The sequence below is a fragment of the Mesoplodon bidens genome (assembly GCF_964165515.1).
Source record: "Mesoplodon bidens genome assembly, chromosome: 8".
Lineage (NCBI taxonomy): Eukaryota > Metazoa > Chordata > Mammalia > Artiodactyla > Ziphiidae > Mesoplodon > Mesoplodon bidens.
This window is the reverse complement of record NC_138165.1, coordinates 6,238,752-6,245,575: the sequence shown is the minus strand read 5'-3', so window position 1 is coordinate 6,245,575 and position 6,824 is coordinate 6,238,752.

Sequence of the window (6,824 nt, the reverse complement as noted above, 5' to 3'; positions counted from 1 at the left end):
TTAATTGTTTTGGGTTTATTATTGTAGGTCTTTTCCTTCTCTTGTGTTTCCTGTCTAGGGAAGTTCTTTAGCATTTGTTGTAGAGCTGGTTTGGTGGTGCTGCATTCTCTTAGCTTTTGCTTGTCTGTAAAGCTTTTGATTTCTCCATCGAACCTGAATGAGATACTTGCCGGGTAGAGTAATCTTGGTTGTAGGTTCTTGCCTTTCATCACTTTAAGTATATCATGCCACTCCCTTCTGGCTTGTAGAGTTTCTGCTGAGAAATCAGCTGTTAACCTTATGGGAATTCCCTTGTATGGTATTTGTCGTTTTTCCCTTGCTGCTTTCAATAATTTTTCTTTGTCTTTAATTTTTGCCAATTTGATTACTATGTGTCTTGGCATGTTTCTCCTTGGATTTATCCTGTATGGGACTCTCTGCACTTCCTGGACTTGGGTGGCTATTTCCTTTCCCATGTTAGGGAAGTTTTCCACTATAATCTCTTCAAATATTTTATCTGGTCCTTTCTGTCTCTCTTCTCCTTCCAGGACGCCTATAATGCTAATGTTGTTTTGTTTAATGTTGTCCCAGAGGTCTCTTAGGCTGTCTTCATTTCTTTTCATTCTTTTTTCCTTATTCTGTTCCACAGCAGTGAATTTCACCATTCTTTCTTCCAGGTCACTTATCCATTCTCCTGCCTCAGTTATTCTGCTATTGATTTCTTCTAGTGTAGTTTTCATTTCAGTTATTGTATTGTTCATCTCTGTTTGTTTGTTCTTTAATTCTTCTAGGTCTTTGTTAAACATTTCTTGCATCTTCTCGATCTTTGTCTCCATTCTTTTTTGGAGGTCCTGGATCATCTTCACTATCATTATTCTGAATTCTTTTTCTGGAAGGTTGCCTATCTCCACTTCATTTAGTTGTTTTTCTGGGTTTTTATCTTGTTCCTTCATCTGGTATATAGCCTTCTGCCTTTTCATCTTGTCTATCTTTCTGTGAATGTGGTTTTTGTTCCACAGGCTGCAGGATTGTAGTTCTTCTTGCTTCTGCTGTTTGCCCTCTGGTGGATGAGGCTATCTAAGAGGCTTGATGGGAGGGACTGGTGGTGGGTAGAGCTGGCTGTTGTTCTGATGGGAAGAGCTCAGTAAAACTTTAATCCGCTTGATGGCTGATGGGTGGGGATGGGTTCCCTCCCTGTTGGTTGTTTGGCCTGAGGCAACCCAACACTGGAGCCTACCCGGGCTCTTTGGTGGGGCTAATGACAGACTCTGCGAGGGCTCACACCAAGGAGTACTTCTCAGAACTTCTGCTGCCAGTGTCCTTGTCCTCACGGTGAGCCAAAGCCACCCACCACCTCTGCAGGAGACCCTCCCTCACTAGCAGGTAGGTCTGGTTCAGTCTTCCCCGGGGTCACTGCTCCTTCCCCTGGGTCCTGATGCACACACTACTTTGTGTGTGCCCTCCAAGAGTGGAGTCTCTGTTTCCCCCAGTCCTGTCAAAGTCCTGCAATCAATTTCCACTAGGCTTCAAAGTCTGATTCTCTAGGAATTTCTCCTCCCGTTGCTGGACCACCAGGTTTGGAAGCCTGACGTGGAGCTCAGAACCTTCACTCCAGTGGGTGGACTTCTGTGGCATAAGTGTTTGCCAGTCTGTGAGTCACCCACCCAGCAGTTATGGGATTTGATTTTACTGTGATTGTGCCCCTCCTACCATCTCTCTGTGGCTTCTCCTTTGTCTTTGGATGTGGGGTATCTTTTTTGGTGAGTTCCAGTGTCTTCCTGTCGATGATTGTCCAGCAGCTAGTTGTGATTTTGGTGTTCTTGCAAGAGGGAGTAGTGGCATTCCTTTAGTGTGTCCTATGGAATCCAAAGTGCAGAAATACAGGTCTGCAGAAGGTGCTGGAGCCTTACTCCTATAGCACCAGTGTTCTCTCCTATCTTTCTTCTCTTTTCCTTTTTTTTTTTTTTTTTTTTTGCGGTACGCAGGCCTCTCACTGTTGTGGCCTCTCCAGCTGTGGAGCACGGGCTCTGGACGCGCAGGCTCAGCGGCCATGGCTCACGGGCCCAGCCGCTCCGTGGCATGTGGGATCTTCCCAGACCAGGGCATGAACCCGTGTCCTCTGCATCGGCAGGCGGACTGTCAACCACTGCACCACCAGTGAAGCCCCTCCCTTTCTCTTTTTTTGCAATTCTTGACTTTTAAGCCTATTGTTTTGTTAAAGAGGTTGTGGCCTGGTCACCTTTTGCCCTGGAGCAGTGAGCCCCAGTCCAAGAAATGGGGGGTTGCAAATGGAAAAGGAGGAGATGGGGTTAAAATGCCTTGATGGAATATTGACACGATATCATCCTTGTAACCGTGTCTTGGAAATGAGTGAGAACCTGGCCATCCAAATGGCCACATTAACTTGAGTAACTGCCATCTGTAAGTGACATGCGAAAATGGAAGGATGTACCAGATGGTTCATAACTGCTGTGGCAATGGTGTGCTCACAGAATTAATGGTGAACAATGATTAGAGTGCTGATGGATGGTACTTCGAACACCAGGAGCTGCAGTGAACAAACTCTGTCATCACTGGAAAAGAAAAAACAGCAAGAGGGGATGTCAAAGTTTGTGTTCACTGAAGTTCCCATATGGATCCAAGATTGTTGCCGTGATTATTTCTGCTCCATGAGAACCATCTGCTTTCTCATGCCAGCATCATTTAACATCAAAAGGACAGGGCATCAGCCTTAAATTAGGAAAAAACTGAGTAGCTAGAACTAATGAGAAGGGGAATGTTGATCTTCATTTATTAGTTTCCATTCTCCCAGTTATTAAAATAGACCCATGTACTCTAACCCCCTACTCAACTTTGTCCATCCAACTCTGGTCCCTTCGTCCCTCCCTCTCTCTCCCTCCCCACCTCCCTCACTTCTGCTCTCTTTCCCTCTCTCCTTCCCTCCTGTTCTCTTTTCCATTCTTGTCATCCTGTTCCAACCCCTCTGACTGCTCCAGCTCCCTTCCCTTCGGTGTGCCTATTACAGGTGGTCATCACTATACAAGTTAGCATTTGACTTAAAAAACAAAAACAAAAAAACAAAACTGATAGGAAACTGAAGCCCAGCAAGACTGCCATTGAAGCCCTGCCACCAGGCCATGCACTGACCTCCAAAAGGACACAGACGGCTGTCTTTCCTGTCATGGATGATACGCCCAAAGCCCCAGTGGACCTTGTGCATTTCTCCTTCTGTTGAGGGCTCACTCCTTCTCCACTTCAGTTCAAGTGGTTCTGGTGGGACTGAGCCCACTTTCCAGATGCAGGGGTGAGTCTATGACTTAAGTGACCCCATGGTCAACTTTGGGGAAAGGCTGAAAGGGACCTTGGCTCAGAGGAAAGGAGAGGCAAGAGCCAGGAAAGCAACCTAGGGTCCAGATGCTACTGTTTGATATCCTGGATCCAGCTGTACCTGAACTCATCCTGTGAATTTCCTAGTTACATGAACCAATTAATAAAAACACAATGACTGGAAAACAAAATAGTGCTATGCACTGTCTTATTTTTATTTTTATTTTTTTTGCGGTACGCGGGCCTCTCACTGTTGTGGCCTCTCCTGTTGTGGAGCACAGGCTCTGGACGTGCAGGCTCAGCGGCCATGGCTCACAAGCCTAGCCGCTCTGCGGCATGTGGGATCTTCCCGAACCAGGGCACGAACTCATGTCCCCTGCATCGGCAGGCAGACTCTCAACCACTGCGCCACCAGGGAAGCCCTGTCTTATGTTATTTTAAAAATTATTTCTAATATTTTAAAGTCATCTTCTCTACAGTGACATATGCTTCCACTGAAAACAATCCAGTGTTCCTATTCTCTGGCATTAGTAAATGTTAAATGAATATTTCATGACTGGCTAATAATTATGAGAATAACAATAATAGTTATTTTAAAATATTGTGGCCTAAATAGTGTTGAGGGTAGAATGGTTTTTGGTTCTTGTTTTGCTTTGTTTTTTGTTAGGCCCTTTCTAAGAGCTTCATGGTATCAGGAAGTAAGTGAAATGAGATGAGTTTGGGGTTAAGCTTGGAGTTTTGTCATTGTCATCATCATCTCATGATCAACACGGTTACCGCTCAATGACTGAACACTTAAATTTTTGTCAGATATGTTCTCCTACTCAGTTCTCAGAATAGCCTTAATGACACAGATATTACTCCTTCCATTTTGTAAATGAGAAAACAGTACTCCAGAGAGCTTACTAACTTTACTTTTAAGTCATCAAATAATACAATTAATATTATGTGTCAAGAGTAATCTGAGGTTGTACGAATATGATCACGTGTTATTCTCAAGACAATCTTCGTGAGGGAAGGTATCTTTTTCCCCATTTCACAGGTGAGAAAAATGAGGATTTCAGTGAGCTTAGTAACTTCGTTAGTCAAGTAATGACTGAGCTCAAATTTTGTGCCCAAATACTGTGCAGGATGCTAAGGATACAGCAGTGGAAAAGTCAGACACGGTTGTCGGCTGTCTGGAATTTAGAGTCTAGCAGGAGAACCTACAATCTAGTGGTGGGTGATAGCATACTGGTTCATCCCAGTGTACACACTCAACCATTGTGGAGCTCAGCGAGTGGACCCAGGTGCAGGTGATTGACTTTGTATCCTGATGCTGCCCTAAGATTCTGGCAAGAGTGACCCAACTCTGGGCCCTATGCTTTAGAGAGTCCTGTGTATCACAGACACACAAAGTAAGTTTAATTGAGAACACATTGTGATTTCTGTCTCTTGGAGCTCAGGACTGGCATCTAGTGATTTATATCCTTTAAACATCCAGTCTCATGACTAACACCTTTCAGGCTCCAGGGAAACACTCCTTCATAACTTTTATCTTCTATCCTCAACATAACAGTTGACTGTTGGAAGGTAACCAGGTCTGTAGGCTGTGCCACTGCAGATTTTGGAGATGAACACTGCTTTGGGAGACAAGGAGGATTTGAGTTGCAGAAGCACTTGGTAAAGGAAAAGAGAAGCTAATTAAGTTGTCAAATTTTCCCTTGAAGACAGAGTAATTAATTTGTCAAATTCTCTCTCTCAGAACACGTGAATACAGCAGAGTCTTGCAAAACAAAGTGTCATTTTCCCCTAGTGTCGACACCCATTTTCTTTCTTCTTTTCATGTTCCAATTAGAAGGACTCTCCAATTAGGCCATGATTCACAAACACTGCACACGATGGCTGAGGAACATTTTGCAATATTGTATGTATGTCTAGATATAACATTGTGACACACCATACTCTTCTTTACATTGACATTTAGATAGATAGTGAATGCCAGAATCATAAATAATTTTATATTTAGATGAATCATTTTAAAGATTTAATTAACTTTTGAAGAAGTTTAAAAAGAGCTTTATTTAAGTATATCTGATTTTAAAAATTGATATTTGTTACGTATAATTTACATTGCCTTAACTTTAATAGGTAATTTTATCTATTTTTGAAGAAAAAGAACTTTTAGGAAAATTTAGGAAAAATAACTAAAATTATTCATTGACATGTTTGAAGAAAATAGATTCAAATTTTCTTTACATTGAATACAATTCCGTTTTGTTTTTAAATTCCTTATATCATTACTGATAATAGAAGACACATGATGTATAAACCTTTAACATATGATTTTTTAAAAATTTTATTTATTTATTTTATTTGTATTTTTGGCTGTGTTGGGTCTTTGTTGCGTGCGCGCGGGCTTTCTCTAGGTGCAGCGAGCAGGGGCTACTCTTCATTGCAGTGGGTGCTCATTGTGGTGGCTTCTCTTGTTGTGGAGCAAAGGATCTAGGTGCGCAGGCTTCAGTAGTTGCAGCATGCGGGCTCAGTAGTTGTGGCTCATGGGCTTAGTTACTCCACGGCATTTGGGATCTTCCCGAACCAGGGCTTGAACCTGTGTCCCCTGCATTGGCAGGCGGATTCTTAACCACTGTGCCACCAGGGAAGCCCTAACATATGGTTTAAAAAAAAATAAAGAGAATTAGGAAAGTAGAAAGGGGCAGGATTGGTGGTGAATTGAAGAGTGGGGGCTTTGCATGTTCAATAAACCAGAGCTATTTGGAGATATGGGCTCACACAATGATTTTTTTTAATGGAAATATACTTGATACACAATATTATGTTAGTTTCTGGTGTATTACATAGAGATTTGACGTTTGCATACATTATGAAGTGATCACCACGGTAAGTCTAGTAACCATCTGTCTCCATGCAAAGTTATTACAATATTATGAACCATATTCCTTACACTGTATGTTACATCCCTGTGGCTCATTTATTTTATGACTGGAGGTTTGCACTTCTTAATACCCTTCACCTATTTCACCTCTCCCTGCCCACGTTTGTTCTCTGTATCTGTATGTTTTCATTTTGTTTTGTTTTGCTTGTTTTATTTTTTTAATTTTATTTTTATTTATTTTTATTTTTTTGGAGGGGACAAAGAACAATGAGTTTTATTTTGGACATGCTCTTCTTCCTCCCCTGGGTGTCCCTGCCTCTTCTGATCTCAGGTCCAAGCTGTTTTTTTTTAAAAAATATTTTTATTGGAGTATAATTTCTTTACAGTGTTGTTCTTGTTTTATTTTTAAGATTCCACATAGAAGTGAGATCATATGTTGTTTGTCTTTCTCTGTCTGACTTACTTCACTGAGCATGATACCCTCTAGATCAATCCGTTTGTAGCAAATGGCAAGATTTCATTTTTTATGGCTAATATTCCATCATAGATATATACCACAAATTCTTTACCAATTGGAAATTTAGATTCCTTCCATATCTTGGCTATTGTAAATAATGCTGCAGTAAACATTGATGTGCATATA